The 20,536-nt window shown below is 42.9% G+C and overlaps 1 protein-coding gene across 2 annotated transcripts in view; it reads left to right on the top strand.

The window, feature by feature from the left end:
- Positions 1–20,536, top strand: part of PKN2 (protein kinase N2) — a 242,299-nt gene that overhangs the window by 1,314 nt on the left and 220,449 nt on the right. The gene's annotated exons all lie outside the window — the stretch shown is intronic.

The following is a 20,536-nucleotide window of genomic DNA, read 5'->3' as shown; positions in this document are numbered from 1 at the left end:
GAGGAAGTGCCGCAGTTGTGTTTTAAAGGGACACTTAAGTCAAACAAAAAATTGAGTTTTACTCACCTAGGGCTTCCAATAGCCCCTTGCAGCTGTCCGGTACCCTCGCCGTCTCCCTCCGATCCTCCTGGCCCCGCCGGCAGCCACTTCCTGTTTCGGTGACAGGAGCTGACAGGCTGGGGATGCGAGTGATTCTTCGCGTTCCCAGACACATTAGCACCCTCTATGCTGCTATATGGTATATGATATATGCTATAGCAGCATAGATGGCGCTATTGTGGCCAAGAACGCGAAGAATCACTCGCGTTTCCAGCCTGTCAGCTCCTGTCACCGAAACAGGAAGTGGCTGCCAGCGGGGCCAGGGGGATCGGAGGGAGACGGCGAGGGCACTGGACAGCTGCAGGGGGCTATTGGAAGCCCCAGGTGAGTAAAACTTGACTTAAGTGTCCCTTTAAAGAAGGTTTTAAACAAATTACATTTTGTATACATTAAAGCCATAGTCTTTGCTTGTGGGTGTTTTTTTTTGTGTGTGTGCATTTGTTTTTTTTTTTACCTAAAACAGTTTGTAATGTGCCCAGTTTCTGCATTGCACGAAAAACGTTTTTGCATTATCCATGTTTGATTGGCTGGATTTGCCATGGTGGCTTCCTGTGCTTATGTAAGATACTGCCTGACTGGACTAAATAGAAATTGATCAGTTGTCCAAACTGTACCCCATAGTCTCTCAACACTCACAAGAAGCAGTAGGGAGAGGGAACCAACCAGTCTTGTCCTGTGAACATAGTGATGTCTGCCCACCTCCTCCATTTGCTCTGCAGAACAGAGCAGAGGGAGGAGGTGGACTGAGTTAGATTATAGTGTTTTGCTGAGAAGGCCCTTCCACTTTTCTGGTAGCTCTGTACATGTACTCAGTTTTGCAGAGCTATATTGGTTATGAAAAGTGTGTGCAGAATGGCATAACTTTGTATTTACATTTTACTAGCAATGACAAATTCTGGAGGGTACACTAAGGAGGGCCAATTTCCACTAGGAGCCGCGGCCATTTCCCATTCTGCCACGGCTCCTGTTCTGCTGCGAAGCCGCAGCCCGATTCGGCTCTGTGCTGTATAAATCTGCAGTTTACCATCCAAATTCACTCCGCAGTGTGTTCTAGATGGCAACTCACCTGTTAGATACTGAGCGTTTCCCTGCCCCATTCGGGCAAACGCTGCAGATCCGACTGGATTTGGGTACAGTGGAAACAGGCTCTTAAAGGGAACCTCAGGTTAGAGGAATATAGAGTTGCCATCTTCATTTTCTAATAACAATGCCAGTTGCCTGACCTCCGTGCCGATGCTCAGCCTCTAATACCTTTTGACCTCATTCACACTGAAGCATTTTGCCAGTGTTACAGCAATGTATTTTAAAGTGGACCTGAACTCTTGCACAGGACACAAGGTAAACATAACAGAAACGCACCCGGTATGTATTTGAAGAGCCTGTGTAATTCCCCCTCATTTGTGTCTAATCACAAGTTGTAATTTGATCTCTCCCCTGTGTCACATGACTGCCTATAGCAGATAAGCCCATTTGAAAGTACAGGCTGTAAACAATTTGTCTGCTTCCATGCATCAGGAAGAAGAAACTAAAAATGTATTTTAGGATTTGTATGAGCTGTAACAAAGAAATGTTTTTTTTTTTTTTTTTTTTTTAAAGGTAATCATGCTGTTGTGTTGTCTTTTAGAGCAGAGAGGATTTCTGAGTTCAGGTCCACATTAAACTATTCATACTGCTGCATTGTGATCTGGATAACATTGAAATGTGCTACATGTAGCATTTTTTTTTTTTTGGGGGGGGGGGGGGTCAGTTGCAAAACAATTGCTAAAAAATTGCAGCACAAAATCGCAAAGCTTTCCTATTGCTAGTGTTAACTGGCCCAGAATGAGCACGTAGATCAGATGCTTTGATTCTGGTCTGATTGCGCGGGCTGCATACTTGTTGCAGGTGCATGGCTCAAAAACAACTATAGTTAAAAGCTCAGCATGGCAACCAGGTTACTAACATTGTTTATAAGGGAATGAAGATGGCAGTCTCTTTAATCTTCTCACTCCAGGCTTTTTTTAAACAATGATTCCTTTAAAAATCCTAGTGATCTACATGAATGAAAGAATAACCCTTTCTGCATATCTACCAGTACAGTGGATGCTTGAATGAGGCCAGAGCTGTGTTCTTGGAATGGCTTATTTTAATTATGCATAATGTTAGCACTAAGACCCTATATCTGTCAGTGGATGCATCTGTGGGAATATTCCACATGTATATAATGTATAAGTCCTACTAGCACAGGTAACTACAGGTTGGTGTGTACGGAGAACCACTGCAGTGTGCTGCCAGCACAAGTCCATACCATGGGCCAAATCTATGCAGATTACCAAATTGCAATAAATGATCCTATCAGGGAAGAGACCTTCATGCCTTATGATGTTTTATTTTTCCCACTTAAGGCGACCATACACTGGTCGATTTGCCATCAGATTCGGCCAACAGATAGATCCCTCTCCGATCGAATCTGATCAGAGAGGGATCGTATGGCTGCCTTACTGCAAACAGATTGTGAACCGATTTCAGCCTGAAACCGTTCACAATCTGTGGTGGTGGTGCTGCCGCCGCTCCCCCCCCCCCCCCCCCCGCATACATTACCTGCTCCACCGGCGCGACTCCCCAGGTCTCTGCTGTCTTCTTCTCCGCTCTGGTCTGGTCTCCGGCATGCTTCACTTCTTCCTACCCGGCAGGAAGTTTAAACAGTAGTGAAGACAGCAGAGACCAGGGGACTCGCGCCGGCCGGAACAGGTAATGTATACCCGCTGTATTGCGTCGGTCGTCGGGCATTCAAACGCCGACATCGACGCACTCCCGACCCGCCAGCGTTTGAGAAAAATCTTGCGCACGGATGGATCGACGGGAACGATTGATTTCGGATGGAAATCGATCTTTCTGTCAGCGGTGTGCGCGGCGATTTCACAGCCGATTCGATCACTGTGATTGAATCGGCCGTATATCGGCGGGAAAATCGTTAGGTGTATGGGCTCCTTTAGGCTTTGTGCACATTATAAAGTGAAAGCACTGACCGATTTATTGAGCTTTTTTTTTAAAGCGCTTTTCCCTGCGCTTTGCGCTTAAACGCTTTTGTAAGCGCTTTTGCTCAGCAATTTTTTTTTAACTTCCTGGCGTCAGTCAGGAAGTGAACTCTTGTACCCGGAAATTAATAATTACAATGTATTTATTCATTAACTACTTCAAGACCGCCCCACGCCAATGGGCGTGGCTGCGGCTGCAGCCCCAGGACCGCCTAACGCCAATTGCCGTCAAGTCCTGGGGCTGCAGTTTGCAGGAGATCCTGCGCGCATCTGCTGCTTGGGGGCGGAGCTGACTGTTAGACGAAAACCGCCGTCTTTTTGCTGAGTACAGCCCTGCGATCGGAAGCAGCACTGTACTGGGGACAGCCGTGTCACACCTGGCACACAAGAGAGCGATCGGCTCTCATTCCATCTTTTTTTTTTTTTTTTTTTTTTTTTTTCCCATGTTCACACAGAATCTCAGAATTTATTCTATTCATAGCAGCAGGCAGGTTTGTAAGTTGGGGACAACCTGTTTACATATTTAACAAAAAGACTGATAATGCTTACTTGTATTTGAAATACATGTAATTAAATTGCATGTTAGCGCAAACCTGAACTCAGAACTTCCATCTCAGCTCTAGAAGTTAAGCGCCAACATAATAACCTTTAGGGCCCGTTTCCACTTGTGCAGTGCGAATTAGTCACGGAAAATGCAAAACTAATTCGCATGCGGATGCGAATTTTACCGCGAATTCGAGGGCGTTTCCGTATAGGTTAGTAAGTATGCAAATTTAACCATGTCAGTGCCTATGTGCTTTTACATTGATTTTATGCGAAAACGGCCGCAAATTCGCGGTAAAATTCGCATACAAAAACGCATGCGAATTTCCTATTAAATATTAGCGCTGCGTAATATGTTGGCGCTTTATAAATACAATAAATAAAATAAATTGTATGTGAATCGTATGCGAATTCTGCGGGGTCTACTGTGCAGATTTTTTCTGCCCAGAAAAACGCTCAGAAATCCTGACAAGTGGAAACAGGCCCATCCACTTGTGTTGTCTATGCGAATCTGCATGCAGGAAACGCATGCAGATTCGCTCTAGTGGAAACGGGCCCTAAAGAAAAGCATTTCTTTGTTACAGCTTATACAAATCCTGCAATAAATCTGCAGTTTGTCTACTTTCACACTGTTCAAACCTATTCAAAACTAAAATACAGTTTGTTTTTCTTGAGTTGGGGTTTCAAGACATCCTTCGTAACACCCAGAGCTCAGCAGGTAGCGCTCTAATGTTCATCAACCTCTCACCGGTTCCATTGAGTTGTGTATATTTTGAGCAGGTACTCTGTCCTGACTCCTGAAGTATTTTTTCTTCCAGACATTTCTTTGCGTTTTTTTAGCATCTGCAGTGCTTTTACTTAGCTTGGTTAAATATACTATTTGTAGTGTTGTTTTGGTCAATTTCCTCCCACATGCTTTAGCCTAGAAAGTGATTAGGTAGTGACACAACGCATATGTGTTTGCCACATGAGGATGTCTGCATATGTGATTCTGGAATCTTGGGTATCCCAGCCTTCTGTCTGGGTGAAACCCCTACTTCTTGTTGTACGAGTTCATATCACTAGCACTTGAAAAGCTCTTGCAGTGGGAACCAGCCCTTACTCACTCTAACTCAATAGATCTATCCGCTTTTGTCAAAATTCTATCTCCAGAGGAAGTGAACGTTGTTCATGAAGCACGACGAGAGGAAATAGTGGATGCTCTGCGCTGGCGGTTTATTAATCCTGTGAATGTAATCCTTTAAATACCACTATATGTCATTACCCACAGTTGGCACAGATGTATTTTCATGCCTTTGTAAAACTTCAGGGTAATTTAGCCATATGTGATGCATTAGGTATTGCATTATGTATTTATTATTGTCATTGGATTGTATTGGCCATATGGGCACCAATGTGTTAAGTTATGAATCTGTGGTTGTTTTTAAACTATACCCCAAAAATGTAAAATTTTAAAGATGCACAAAGGTTGTTGAGATTTAAATTTTGTTGCAAATAATCCATGTTTGCCATTAAAGCCCTGTCTTTTAAAGGTGGCCATACACTAGGCCTGAACGATTTTAGGAAAAAATTGAATTGAGCGATTTCTGTCCGAAATTGCGATTTCGATTCACGATTTTCTTCAAATCAAGCTTTGTGCCCCGTCTGTGCCTGTTTGTTGCCCCTCTGTCCCTCCTGTCTCTCTTCCAACACGAGTCCAGCGATGCCCGTCTAACCACTTTGCCTCCTGCAGGCTCTAATGCACGAAATACTTCCTGTATGTCATGTGACATACAGAAGCCTGGAGCTTTGCCAAGCACAAGAGTTGGGAGGACGGACAGCGTTGGACTCGTGCGGATGTCCTATGCTGCGGGCCGCAAGCGCCGGGACTTTTGGGTAAGTTTGAAGCCGCTTCTTCAAACTTCCCCATGTGGAAATGACGTGATCTCGATAATTGCCGCTTTGACGATTCCAAAATTGTGATCTTGGTGATCACGATTTCGGTTTAAATTCGATTTATCTTTTAGGCCTACCATACACTACTTGATTTGGCGTCCGATTGACCACCCGATTTGATAACTATTATCGAATCAGATGATCTGTGCCACCAAGAGCGTTCTCAATTGATTATGCAACCAATTTCAATGTTCCACACGCACCACATGCTATAATGCGGCTAAGTTTATAGTGCAAATGGAGGAGCAGGGTCCCGAAGATGGATGGGCACTGCGCGGTGGGCAATGTAGGATGGGGGGGCACATTTATACACTAGGGGGACAGCGGCAGATTTGGCTGATTCCCGAGAGATTTCATACTGAAATTGGTGTATGCTTACGGTTTATGGGAAGCCAACAGATCTTTCTAATCAGATTTCAATCAGAGAGAGATCTGTCTCTTGGTCAAATCTGCCCATCATTGCTAGATCTATGGGAACCGTAAGCCTCCCTGTTTATCCAAATTGTTTGATTAGTATTGACAAAAAGAAGTGCAGTACTGGATCAGGATGCCATCTGGGTTGTATCTGCTACTGTTGATGAATGTTATAGTGAGTTGGTAGGAATGTGTAATGATAAAGGAGAATATGAAGCCAGGTTTGCTGCACTGCAAGAAGGGAAATCCTGGCCACCTACAGTATAAGAATGGCTCTACCCCATTCTATTTATAATACAGATAGGGTGCCAGTCTGTGTACCTTACTGCAGCCTGTATTCCAGCGTGGTCCCTAGTCAAATCTGATTCGAATCAGACTGCACAATTTGTGTCAGTGCAGCACAAAACTCTGTCAACTGACCAACTGCTAACTGGGTTTGCCTTCATAACTAGACATTATGGATTAATTTAAAGCGAAAAGCCTTTTGGCATGCTCTTTTATAATGATTAAATCCATCCATAATGTAACAGATCACTTGTGTCCTCTTTGAGTTGGATGACTGTAGGCGTGCCCAGTCTCTGCACAGCCTCTGCACGGCCTCTTGACGCTGGTAGGATTGGTATACAGTCTGCCTGATTACATTTTCCAGGTCGAAAGCTTTTCTTCCAAGTTAAAGATCAGTACAGACTCTGTTTGGGAACAATTGTTGCTGGTCTATCTGTAGGAATATTTGCTGTACTGCATGGTGCTCAGCTACTTCCAAGCAAGGATCTGGGATCATCCAGAGGCTACTCCCTACTTGTGTAAGTATCCGAGTCTCACCCCTCCCCTCCGATCACAGGTTTGCTTTAAAGCGGACCTGAACTCTTGCACAAGAGAAAGGGAAATCCACCATGTGGGTGTTTATTATAGAGAAGGGCCTGTCTAATTCTTCCTTATCTGCAATTAGATGGGCCAGTGTAATTTGAGTTGTCGTCTCTCTTTGCTGAATTCTGAGCTAATATGTAAACACAGGAGGTTAACCCTTTCTGTGGTCCCAGCAAACCAGGAAGTAACCACACTGCTGCATCTCTGTGGAAGTTCTGTAAGGCCTCTTTCACACCAAGATGTTGCGTTTTTGGGGACGTTAAGGTCGCATAACGTGCCCCTAACGCAACGCATGGTGGTGTTTAAGTTGGACGTCAGATTGAGCCGCGATATGCGGCTCTTGGTGCGCCGTTTTCTTTCTATACTGGGAAGTCTGGATCTTTTCAATGATTCGAATCGGATCATTCAAAAGATCCGGATCTTTGAACCGAATCTTTGAATCATTTTACTAGGGAAGCAGGGGTTCAGCAGAGTGAGAGGTGCAGGAGAATGAGGGCACATTGAGGGTGCTAATGGGGAAGGGAGAGATGCAGCAGGAAGATTGTGCTTGTGCGTAGAAGCTGCAGTTCCTGTTTCTTCCAACATCCACTGTGAACCGAATCGTTCATTGTGATGATCCGGATGATTCGACTCACAAAAAAGATCCAGATCCATTCATGATCTGGACAACACTACAGTGCAGTGAATATTAGCCATGTGGCTAGACACAATAGCGGACTCTCCCCTCCTCCTCTCCTGACATACATTACTGAGCATGTGCAAGCAGTCTAACACAGCCACATAAGAGTATAACGCACAGCATGCTGCACTTTCATTTAACGTCCAGCGTTATACTCGTATGCAACGGGGGCACTGTGAACAGCCCATTGATTTTTCATTGCTGTTGGGCTGCGTTACAGGCTGCTGTAACGTGGGACTTTAACATCCCACTGTGAAAGCAGGCTAAGTTGTAATGCATAAATGTTTTTCTCTAAAGGTTGTTATGCTGTTGCCTAACTTAGAGCAGAGAGGAAGTTCTGAGTTCAGTTCCACTTTATGATGCATCTGAAGCAGGTCCAAACAAACTGGTGGTGCATTATCACAGCACATATAGCACTCGAGTTAGTAGAAATACATTTGTAAGTGCATTAACAGGCAAAATACTTTTTTTTGTTGATTATGGCCCAATATGCCTAGCTGATCTATTCGATTAAAAAAACGATCGGATAGGGAACGACTCCTACCATATATGGTAAGCTCTTCCTCCCACTGCTCCTGTATCACCCAAGTCTCACAGATTTTCCTTTCCAGTCAGATTTTTGAAAACAAACAGCAGAAAATCGATATAAAGGTAACTGATCAGATACGTTTGAGCAGTAGATTGAGAGATTCAATCAAACTGATCGACTGTTTCAGAAATCTCTAAAAGTGGCCATACACTGGTAGATTTGCAGCAGATTCGACCATCAAATAGATTTCTGTGAGATGCCTGTCAGGTCGAATTTGACAGGAATCTTGTGTGTGCCACACACCAGGAACAGATTCCCAATAGATTTCAGAATTAAATCTATTGAAAATCGATCTAATGCAATACTGCACCATTAGTTCTAATGCAACTCTATGGGCCATCGATCTGCTGCCAGCAGCAAATCAACCTAGATTTTCCATCCTGTCAGATCAAATCGATCGAAATTGATCGATCGGCCAATTCTATAGAATTGGTCGATCTCTGAAATCGACCAGTGTATGGGCCCCTTTTAAAATGGGTGTGTATGGCCAGTTTAAATTGTTTGTTTACTTTTACAGTTATTCAGATTACAAAACCAAGGGTAGTCTAGAGAGACCAGATATCCCTATTCAGATGGTAATTCTGTAACTGAACTGGCAGATAAGAACAGGCATAGAGGTAAATCCTGTTGTTTTCTTCATTGAGCCTACTGTCATACATACATCAGTTGATGTCAGGCATTGCAGTGTATAGCTTTTTGAGCTTTCAGTTCTTGTATTTAAAGGCCCATACTCACACCTGACTCAGGTGGCTGACTAGCGATTGGCTCAGCTGATAGTTAGGCATGCGTATTGCAACCAACAAGTGATCCTCGCGGCAGATCAACTAATGCCCCCCCCCCACGTCCGCATCCCTTATGCTGGGTACACACGGTACGATTTTCCGTGCGATTTTCCGACCCGGTCTTTTTTTAAGCTCTATTCTACGCGCAATTCTCTTATCTTCGCTCGTTTTTCTTATCTTTTTCCATTCACCTCTATGAGAAATCGAGCACAGAATCGATCCTGAGTAATATCGGACATGATGGATTTTATCAATCTGTTGCATCTATCGCATGTACCCAGCAACATAAATCAAGAGGTGTTTACACACCTTTAAGGGAACCTGAAGATAGGAGAACCTGAGAAGGATATGGGGGCTGCATATTGATTTCCTTTTAAACCATACCAGTTGCCTGGCTGCCCTGCGGTTCATGTGCTTTCTAATTCTTTTAGCCATAGACCCTGAACAAGCATGCAGATCAGCTGTTTCTGACAATTTTAGCTGCATGCTTTTCAGGGGTGGGATTCAGACACTACCTCAGCCAAAGAGATCTGCTGGACACCAGGCAACTGGTTTACCAAACAGAACAAAATGGCACCGGGAAATAGGCTGTAATGGGAATTACGGCTATAGCGGTGTTCAGATAGTAAATTAGACGCTGTCAAAATATTGAGCCCAAATTACTTAAAAAACATTCGGCCGCCAGCAATAGCTGGAAGCCAAATGACATCTTTCCATGACGGCCTAGAAGGGGAATAGTAATTAATACCGCCGGGACTTTGTTTGTATACACTTTTTTTTGTTTTGTTCTTTGCCTGTTTGCAAATTCAGAGGCAGATTATTGATTTCAGTAGGTTTTGTTTCCCTTTCCGAATAGAGAAATCGGACAAAAGCTGGTAGATATTGATAAATCATGACCTTGTAGTTTGTGTTTATGTGTACAATCAATATAACTGAAAGAATATTCATTGAATATTGGAGACTGGGGGATATCTGTGTTAAATATTTACCTGATGCAAGGTAATTCATCCAGGCAGCTGATTGCGCTGCCCCACAAACAAGAGCGCAAAGCTTCATGGGGTGGTTCTTTGGCCGGCTAGATGACATTTGGAAACGTAGAAAAAGAACTGCCCTATATGCACCACACTAGACAAAATATAGAAGTAAGTATTGAGTCCTCTTTATTTATACATCAAAATATAAAAACAAGGATCCTGGGGTCCACAAGAATAAGAATAGTCCTATACAATAATGTTCCGAAAGGAGGGACAATAAGTAAACAGGTGGGGTGACCTCTCTATGCCAAAAATAAACAATGTACATATGAATGACAATATGTTGCAAACAACGTGAATGGGCTTATAAAAATTGCATATTTGGTACTAAGAAAATTGTGTGTGTATATACAGTGGCTTGCAAAAGTATTCGGCCCCCTTGAAGTTTTCCACATTTTGTCAAATTACTGCCACAAACATGAATCCATTTTATTGGAATTCCACGTGAAAGACCAATACAAAGTGGCGTACACGTGAGAAGTGGAACGAAAATCGCACAGCATTCAAAACATTTTTTACAAATCAATAACTGCAAAGTGGGTTGTGCATAATTATTCAGCCCCCTGAGTCAATACTTTGTAGAACCACCTTTTTCTGCAATTACAACTACCAGTCTTTTAGGGTATGTCTCTACCAGCTTTGCACATCTAGAGACTGAAATCCTGGCCCATTCTTCTTTGCAAAACAGTTCCAGCTCAGATTAGATGGACAGAGTTTGTGAACAGCAGTTCTCAGATCTTGCCACAGATTCTCGATTTGGATTTAGATCTGGACTTTGGCTGGGCCATTCTAACACATGGATATGTTTTGTTTTAAACCATTCCATTGTTGCCCTGGCTTTATGTTTAGGGTCGTTGTCCTGCTGGAAGGTGAACCTCCACCCCAGTCTCAAGTCTTTTGCAGACTCCAAGAGATTTTCTTCCAAGATTGCCCTGTTTTTGGCTCCATCTATCTTCCCATCAACTCTGACCAGCTTCCCTGTCCCTGCTAAAGAGAAGCACCCCCAGAGCATGATGCTGCCACCACCATATTTGACAGTGGGGATGGTGTGTTCAGAGTGATTTGCAGTGTTAGTTTTCTGCCACACATAGCGTTTTGCATTTTGGCCCAAAAGTTCCATTTTGGTCTTATCTGACCAGAGAGCCTTCTTCCACATGTTTGCTGTGTCCCCCACATGGCTTGTGGCAAACTGCGAACAGGACTTCTTATGCTTTTCTGTTAATGGCTTTTTTCTTGCCACTCTTCCATAAAGGCCAACTTTGGGCAGTGCACGACTAATAGTTGTCCTATGGACAGATTCCCCCACCTGAGCTGTAGATCTCTGCAGCTCGTCCAGAGTAACCATGGGCCTCTTGATTGAATTTCTGATCAGCGCTCTCCTTGTTTGGCCTGTGAGTTTAGGTGGATGGCCTTGTCTTGGTAGGTGTACAGTTGTGCCATACTCCTTCCATTTCTGAATGATCGCTTGAACAGTGCTCCGTGGGATGTTCAAGGCTTTGGAAATCTTTTTGTAGCCTAAGCTTGCTTTAAATCTCTCAATAACCTTATCCCTGATCTGTCTGGTGTGTTCTTTGGACTTCACGGTGTTGTTGCTCCCAATATTCTCTTAGACAACCTCTGAGACGTCACAGAGCAGCTGTATTTGTACTGACATTAGATTACACACAGGCGCACTCTATTTAGTCATTAGCACTCATCAGGCAATGTCTATGGGCAACTGACTGCACCAAAAGGGGCTGAACAATTACACACACACCCCACTTTGCAGTTATTTATTTGTAAAAAATGTTTGGAATCATGTATGATTTGCATTCCACTTCTCACGTGTACACCACTTTGTATTGGTCTCTCATGTGAAATTCCAATAAAATTAATTCATGTTTGTGGCAGTAATGTGACAAAATGTGGAAAACTTCAAGGGGGCCGAATACTTTTGCAAGCCACTGCGTACATATGCGTGTGTGTGCGTAATATGTTGGCGCTTTACACACACTCACACACACTCCCCTTTGTATAAACCCATTCACGTTGTTTGCAACATATTGTGCCCCATTACCCAAACATTTTTTTTGGCATGCTGTAACTTACAAATTGTCATTCTTATGTACATTGTCGTTTCTATTTTTGGTATAGAGCGGTCACCCCACTTGTTTACTTATCATTATTGTCCCTCCATTCGGAACATTATTGTATATGACTTGTTGTTCTTGTGGACCCCAGTTCCTTGTTTTTATCTTTTGATTTATAAATAAAGATGACTCAATACTTCTATATTTTGTCTAGTGTGGTGCATATAGGGCAGTCCTTTTTCTATTTTTTTCAGTGTCATTATACTCTTGTCTTCTGTACGCCTAGCGTTATGATTACTCTTCTTACTATGTGGAGCTAGTTCCAACTTTTTGCTTGGAAACACCTCAATAACCATCGTCACTTCTGGCACTATATAATATTTTGAATTAAATTGATCCAAACCCAAGACTACAAGGTTGTAGTTCTTTTGACTTCCACTTTAAGGCTTCTTGCACACTACATGCGATATATCTATCTATCATATATTTTTTTTATATATATCTATCCAAATTTTTTTTTTATTATTCTGATTAAAAAAAACATTGCAGCATTCAGTACTTTTTTTAATCAGTCAAATCGGATCGTATAAAAAAATCGCAATTGCATGTATTGTGCAATTCAAACTCAGATTTTCTGCCAATGATTAGTTTTACATAGATTATTATTAATAATATTTGTATAGCCCTTACCTCTTCCACAGCACTTTAGAGTACAGTATATAGTTTGTCCCTGAGAGTGGCTTACAATCTAATTTCTATAATAGTCAAATGGTAGGACACAGTAGTACTCGGAGGAAACCCACACAGACATGGGGAGAACATGCAAACACCTTTGTCGTCCGCTGCTTGCTGTTCCTCCGCCTTTCCATAGCAACGGTTGTGTCCCTAGCCTGTAGGTGCATCTTTACAGAGATGGCAATGCACGGTCACCCAAAGGATCGTGTAGCGATCCCTGCCGCCGTGTATGAGGCGTAACCCTATTAAAGGATGAATAACCCTAAAGCCTAGTACACACTTTCTATTATGATTGGCCAATCACTGATCAATTTTGCCACCTACATGTAGTTACAGGCAACAGATATTGAATACTAGGAGCAAATTTTGTAGGTAAGCCCTCATATTACGTTCAATTGGTGAGTGATTGGCCAATCAGAATTGAAAATGTGAACCAGGCCTAATTGATGCACGCATTTCGCTTTGTTTGCTGCTCCTAATTGCAGACGATGATTGCCATAATTTTGACAGCTGGCATGTCCCTTATATAATAGCCAGGCTCTGGCACCCAAATCAACCCCCCCCCATGGCCTAAATAACCATTGCAACCCGATGAACTCGACAGTACCAAAACAAAGTGTTTCACTAGGCTAAACATGGACCATGCTTGCAAGTGTGAGGCTAGGTTCACAGTGGGATGTCACAGTGGAACGAAAGTAACACCGGTTACCGCACTGCATTGTTAACCTTATGCGATGTTCACAGTACGGCAATAGTCGCTGCTGCAGTGCGTTACCTCTAAACGCACACGTTAACAGATACTTTTCATTACCTGTATACTCCACTGTATCTACAGCAGTGTTCTCCCCAGAAATTTCTTCCAGCCTGGTAGCATAAAAAAGTAGCTGGGTAGGGTGAGATGAGAGAATGCAGGGCCAGTGCTTCTCTGCACAACACTGCTTACAGCAGAGGAGAAGGTGAGCCGATGACAGCCAGGTGCTCATCAAAACTAGCCGGGTGAAACACCCGGCTAAAAGAGCTTGGGGAGAACACTGTACAGTATGTTATGGTAATGCAGCATTAATCTGCATTACCACTTTTTTTTTTTTTTTTTTTGCATTGTGTTGTAATGCAGCATCCCACTGTGAACTTAACCTGAATGTTTTTATAGAATTCCTTTTCAAAATAGTCCTGTCATGCTTTCTGCTTCTAGCTGAAGACTTGCATGTGTCACTAGCTGATAACCTTCTGAGAGTCACTATCCCATTCGGCTGACACACTGCTAACTACTCTACATGCACAAGGGAGTGCGGGTGTTTATAGTCTCCTTCTGAACTCTGAGGGTGTCAGCTTTGTTTCATCCGTGCCTATGAATAACCTATCCAGGCCTGGTGATGGGAAAAGGGAATAGTCCAGGGGGATATGACAGAATATGTAGACTATTTTACTATTTTGCTATTATATGAAGATTCAACCTACAGTTTGCTACATTCAATGCTTATAAAATACTGTATAAGAAACCTTTACTTCTAAGTGATTGTAATAACTTTTTACATGGCGAATACGGTTATAACACTACAGTAGCAATGGCTGAAAGTTTTATAAGAACATACAGCTTATTTTTAGCTGTTCTTTCCTAGTGGCTTCTCTGTTTTGTAACTTTGGATAAATGCTTCCTTGTAGCTTATGATGACATCATAAGACGTTGGAAATTGTGAGGGAAAATATGTGTGTCGGTTTGTCGTCAGGTGGCAGAGTGTCAGTGGAAGCTGATCCTGTGTGATTTCTGTTTTCTTAGTTACTCTGTGTACCTGATATCTGGATAGGTGTGTGTTTCTAAACACTGATCTAAACAGCAGAAAGTCTTTTAACGTGTACAGTGTACTTTCTGTGCCGATCCTTTATTAGACTTTGTGTTTTCTTTCTATTTCTTTCTGTGTTGTAGTACATGATGATCTATTCTTAAAAGGAAGCCATTCGTCACACTAAATGCAATTAAAGGATGAGATTAAAATGGATTGTGTTTTACATGACACCTGTATATACAAAATACCTTCTATGTTGTGCCTGATATATTTACTGTACTTTTTAGATCACCAATTAAATCTGTTTTCTGGTTAGTTGAAGTGGTAGAAGTATATTTATTACTGCACTTAATTGAAGTAACATGACCATTTAGCACAGATTCTGCTGACCATGAGTTCAGTTCATACCATATAAGTCCTTTCTTTAGACAACAGAGGAGCTGCTTAGTACAGCCTAGCAGATTGATGACACAAAGACTCCTCTGTGTAATATTGCTTCATTTTGATTGAATGTCATTTGGCATTGACATATTTGGGGCAGTTCTGTTCAGATAATGGTTAGAGTGTGGCCTTCTATCTTCCCTGGCAATCTTCTGTTTAATATGAAAGGGTTTTTTTCATATGTATAATGGCACTCTTGGTGTGAACAGCTTTGTCATATACACTGTTCTTTCTTTTCTGTCCCTGAAAATGTGAGGGCTATGAGATGCAAATACCGGTATTGCAAGCAAGGTCGTTCACATTGTTACACGCAGATGGCCATGCGATCGGTACGAAACACGTCCAACCGCACGCCATCTGCGTTTCCATGTGTTGCGTGGCTGATCTCATTCACTTGTAGTTAACTGGTCAGCCGCGCATTTTGCTAAAAAAAAAAAAAAAAAAAAAAAAAAAAAAAAAAAAAAAAAAAAAAAAAAATGCGTGCAGCATGCGTTTGTGCACTGCACTGGAGCGCATGCAGTGTGAACATCAGACCGTGCAGTCTATGCACTTCTGATGTTAGTGTATGGCTGCCTCCTGCACACGTTGCCAAAATACGGACGACAGCATGTGTAATGTGAACGGGGCCTAAATGCGATCTTTTGATGCAATTTGAACGAAACTAATCTGAAGGTAATTATCGACTTGTTCACAATTGCTGAATGAGTCTTAGTTCAAATTCGATCATAAAATCCAACTTTCAGATCGATTTTATCCTATTAAAGGAAACCAGAGATGAGTTAAGTTTTTTATACATACCTGGGGCTTACATCCAGACCTCCAGCCCCATCCGCACGGATTGCTCCCACGCTGCCATCCTCAGCCTTCTCCAGCTCCGGTACCGGATCCCGTAAATTTGGCGAGTCGCGGCCAGTTTGAGCAAGCACAGTGCACTCTCTCCGGCGGAGAGAGACGGGGGGAGTGCACTGCGCTGGCTCAGACTGGCCAAACTTGCAGGACCCGGTACCGGAGCTGGAGAATTCTGAGGACGGTGGCGTGGGAGCGATCGTTGCAGATGGGGCTAGAACTTTTAACTTAGCTCATCTCTGGTAAACTTTAAGCAATCGACCAAAGAATCGTTTCTTATCGATTGCCTTCATAAACAGCACATTTTCTATACAATTCGATCATTCAAATCGCATCGAAAGATTGCATTTAGTGGAAAACCTTTACCGGTAATGGGCACCTTAACTGTTCAGCTGCTTAGGAGTTATTTCTGTTTATGTACTAGCGTGGTTACCTGTGTTTTGAATCACATATAGCGTAAGTCTATGGGCCACACAAAAATCGCATTGGTGTGCGTTTTCCAGTTCGAAACTACATGCATTTTTGCATACAGTAATTTCCTATGGAGCTGCAAAGGTATAAGTTTTTTTGTGTAAAAAATAAAAATAAAAATCTAATATTGAGATAATCTCTACAGGTGCAAGCTTTGTAATGCCCGAAGCAGGACAGAGCTATGCAGAGCTGTGATCGCATGCTGCTGCTGCCCACAGCCCCCTGACTTCCAGCAGTTACTGGTGGGATTGATCTGGTAAAGAATCAACATTTATGATTTATACACAGTGATCAAAATTTCAATCTTAAAGGGCCTTTCATTGGTCTCCTACTCTCCTCTGTCGTGCAGCACACTGATGGCTATCCTCCCCTCCTCATAGCAACAAAACATGTTAGCTAGCAATGCATCTGTACAGAACTTTGCCCTAACTGGCACCCAAAGAATTGAGTCCTGATCCCTGCGGGCGACAGTCCTCATGCATTTGTACGAGGCTTAACTACTAGAATAAAGTGCAAACAAGTTGAGAGGTTGGCCAGGATCTTTGTATCGATTCTATTCAGGATGTGAATCCCCCTCCCCATTCAATATGGGCATATTCAAAAATCTGTGTTTGTGAAGGATAGTGTTCGTTTCTGAGTAACGTGCAAAAATGCACACAATAAATAGCAATTGTCCAAACTATGCAGGTTAACGAGTGCATTATGCCGTGCACATAGAGAACTTGGCCTGAATGTTTGGCCATTGCTTTCGGTTGCATATATCTGCACTCATGCATATTGGGGAGTATATACCTTCTTTTGCAAAGCACAATGTTTTGCACAATAACCTTTTTTTTTTTTTTTCATTTTTCTGTCTGGCAGTTAGTTAGAAGCTGGGAAGTGAGAGCAGCCAGTCTCTTCCTTTGAACATATAGCAAAGGGAAGTGATGGATTTGTGAAGAGGAAGTAACTCCCACTCTACTCTGTACACGTTTCCCTGGGTCATGTGACTGGCTTTTCCAAATGTTCTTTCACTGTATCAGTGGCATAAAATATAATAATTGTGTGATTAGTGGTGTAATGCTGTATGGGGGGAGGATTTTCCCCAGTTGTGACCCTGCCACCAGTAAAACAAAGCGATACCTACCACCATTCACACTATGCAAAGCTAAAATAACATTTTGTATTCACGTGGAGTTAAAGGGATACTGTAGGGGGGTCGGGGGAAAATGAGCTGAACTTACCCGGGGCTTCTAATGGTCCCCCGCAGACATCCTGTGCCCGCGCAGCCGCTCACCGATGCTCCGGCCCCGCCTCCGGTTCACTTCTGGAATTTCTGACTTTAAAGTCAGAAAACCACTGCGCCTGCGTTGCCGTGTCCTCGATCCCGCTGATGTCATCAAGAGCGCACAGCGCAGGCCCAGTATGGTCTGTGTCTGCACAGTACACTCCTGGTGACATCAGCGGGAGCGAGGACACGGCAACGCAGGTGCAGTGGTTTTCTGACTTTAAAGGCAGAAATTCCAGAAGTGAACCGGAGGCGGGGCCTGAGCATTGGGGAGTGGCTGCGCCAACACAGGATGTCTGCGGGGGACCATTAGAAGCCCCGGGTAAGTTCAGCTCATTTTCCCCCGACCCCCCCCCCCCCCCCCCCTACAGTATCCCTTTAAGGATTATGCACAACAAACTGCACAAAATGACCAACCGCACAAGTTGTTTACTTAACAAGTACATACACACACATCAACCAACCAAACAACCAAGTCGCTTAAATATTATGCGTGTTGGCTAAATTACAAGCTGCACAACATGTCTGCATTCAAAAACGTTGTTCAAAAGACTTGTACTCTCGTTCCAACCTGCATAATAGTTTGGCAGATTGATCCTCTGGTTGGATCTGGCAAACAAGTTATCAGTTGGTCATCTGTTTTTTTGCCAGCTGTACACACGACCAGCTGTCTTCCAACAGACAGGTTTGAGAGAGATAGTTGGACAGATTGTTGGTACATGTGTATGAGCACTAAACTTTAATATGTAGTGGCGATAGGGGAAAGAAGTTCTCAAGTTGCAAAAAATACATATTTGCAGATTTAGCTGTGTGACCATGACCTGGGATTTACAGATCCATTCAGCATCCATCATATGTAAATTTCCCAGCATATTTACATTCTTTGGCTTTCAACCTAGTAAGCAGCATTTCCTGTTTATGGTGGATGTTATTTATGATTTCCTTAGTGCCTACTTGTCAATCATCATTATGGTAGTTTGGAAAGCTTGCCTCAGTGCTTGCTGCAAGTTGCCTTTTGTTTGTGAGTTGAATCTGCAGTCTTTCTTGGATATAATCTAATCTTTATTATGAGCTTCTTCATTTCTTGGCAGCTGCTGACTTGCCAGTTGGACTTTTCTTTTTAACCTTTTACTTATTCCCCATTGTATTAAACTTGCCTCAGCAGATTTAGGGAGAAAGCTTCAATTCAGTGTTTAATCTTAAGCTTGATAAATTAAATAGGTGAGTGATTCATAGGAAAGCTGTTCTTCGGAGTGACTCAGTTTTGCATAAATGTGAGACATTCTTTCAGTATGGTATCCATTCTTTGCTGTGTCTGCTTCTGCAGTGGAAAACCTTTTTTACTGCTAGGTATGTGCTTTACATTTTATGATGTAGCTCTTGGATATGTCAAGTTGTGTCTTTGCATTTAGCTCTTCAGTGAATATTGCTGTATTCGCACAATGTAAAAAAGAAAGCTTGCATGTATGAAACCATTGAAGACTCTTAGGGGTGATTCACACTGAGAGTCTAAAGGCTCTAGTGATTTGAAAAGCTCTTGCTAATGTAATGCTATGGGGGATTTAAATAAAAATCATATCACTCAGGTGAGAACACACATTGCATTACAATAGCAAGATCATTTAAAATCACAAGCGCTTAGAAAAAGCTCTTGCAGTGTGAACCAGCCCTCACAGAAAAATTATTGCGAACAGGAATATTTTTATACAGTAGAATCTCGCTAGGCCTGAAAGATAAATCGAATTTAAACCGAAATCGTGATCACTAGGATCACAATTTCGGAATCGTCAAAGCGGCAATTATCGCGATCATGTCATTTCCACATGGGGAAGTTTGAAGAATTGGCTTCAAACTTCCCCAAAGTCCCAGCGCGTGCGGCCTGCAGCATCAGCAGCGTTGGACATACCTTCCGCATGAGTCCAACACTGTCTGTCCTCTATCGCCATCTGCCGTCTCTCTTGTGCTTGGCAAAACTCCAGGTTCCTGTATGTCACATGACATACAGGAAGTATTCCATGCATTAGAGCCTGCAGGAGGCGAAGCGGATAGACTGGCATCGCTGGACTCGCTATGTCCAGAACTGATATAGGAGGCACAGAGAGACAGAGTGGGCAGAGAGAGAGAGAGACAGAGGGGGCACAAAGAGAAACAGAGCGGGAAAAATGTCACAAAGGGGGCAAGAGAGAGACCCATAAGAGGCATAAAGAGGCAAAGGGGGCATAAAGAGAGACAAGGGGACAGAGGGGGAACAGACGGGCAAAGAGGGGAAACAAAGCTTGATTTGAAGGAAATCGTGAGTTGAATCGAAATCGCAATTTCAGACAAAAATCGCTCAATTCAATTTTTTCCTAAAATCGTTCAGGCCTAAATCTCGCTATAGTAAACTCTAAAGTAAGCTTAATCCCAGGTCCCAACCATGCACCTGTATGAATATACAATGTGTGAGGAATCCTGGTATAGTAAATTTCTGATATCGTAAACTACTTTGCTAAGTCCCTTGAAGTTTACTATAAGGGCTCTTCCACACTAGGACGTTGCGTTTGATGCCACGTTATGGTCACACAACGTGCCCCTAACGCAACGCATGCCACTTTTGAAGTGTGACGTTAAATTGCCCAGCGTTATGTGTCTCGCGGTGCGCTGTTTTCATTGCATACTGATAGAACAAAAACGGCGCATACGACACATTTATAAAAAAAAATAAATCAAAAACATTACTGAGCACGTCCAAACAGTCCAATGTAGCTAATAACGCTGAGAACGCACAGCATGCAGCACTTTCTAAATGTTGCTACACGTTACACACAACGCAACGTGAGCACTGTGAATGTCGCACAGACTTTGTGTTGCTGTGCGTTAGTCTGCATTGTTACTTTTTGTAATGTGCGACCTTAACGTCGCACTGTGAAAGAGCCTTTAAGGTATTCAACTGTAGCCCGATTGAGTAGCACCAGGGTGGTACAA

This window comes from Hyperolius riggenbachi, chromosome 6 (genome assembly GCF_040937935.1).
Source record: "Hyperolius riggenbachi isolate aHypRig1 chromosome 6, aHypRig1.pri, whole genome shotgun sequence".
NCBI lineage: Eukaryota > Metazoa > Chordata > Amphibia > Anura > Hyperoliidae > Hyperolius > Hyperolius riggenbachi.
This window is presented reverse-complemented; position numbering and strand designations above follow the sequence as displayed.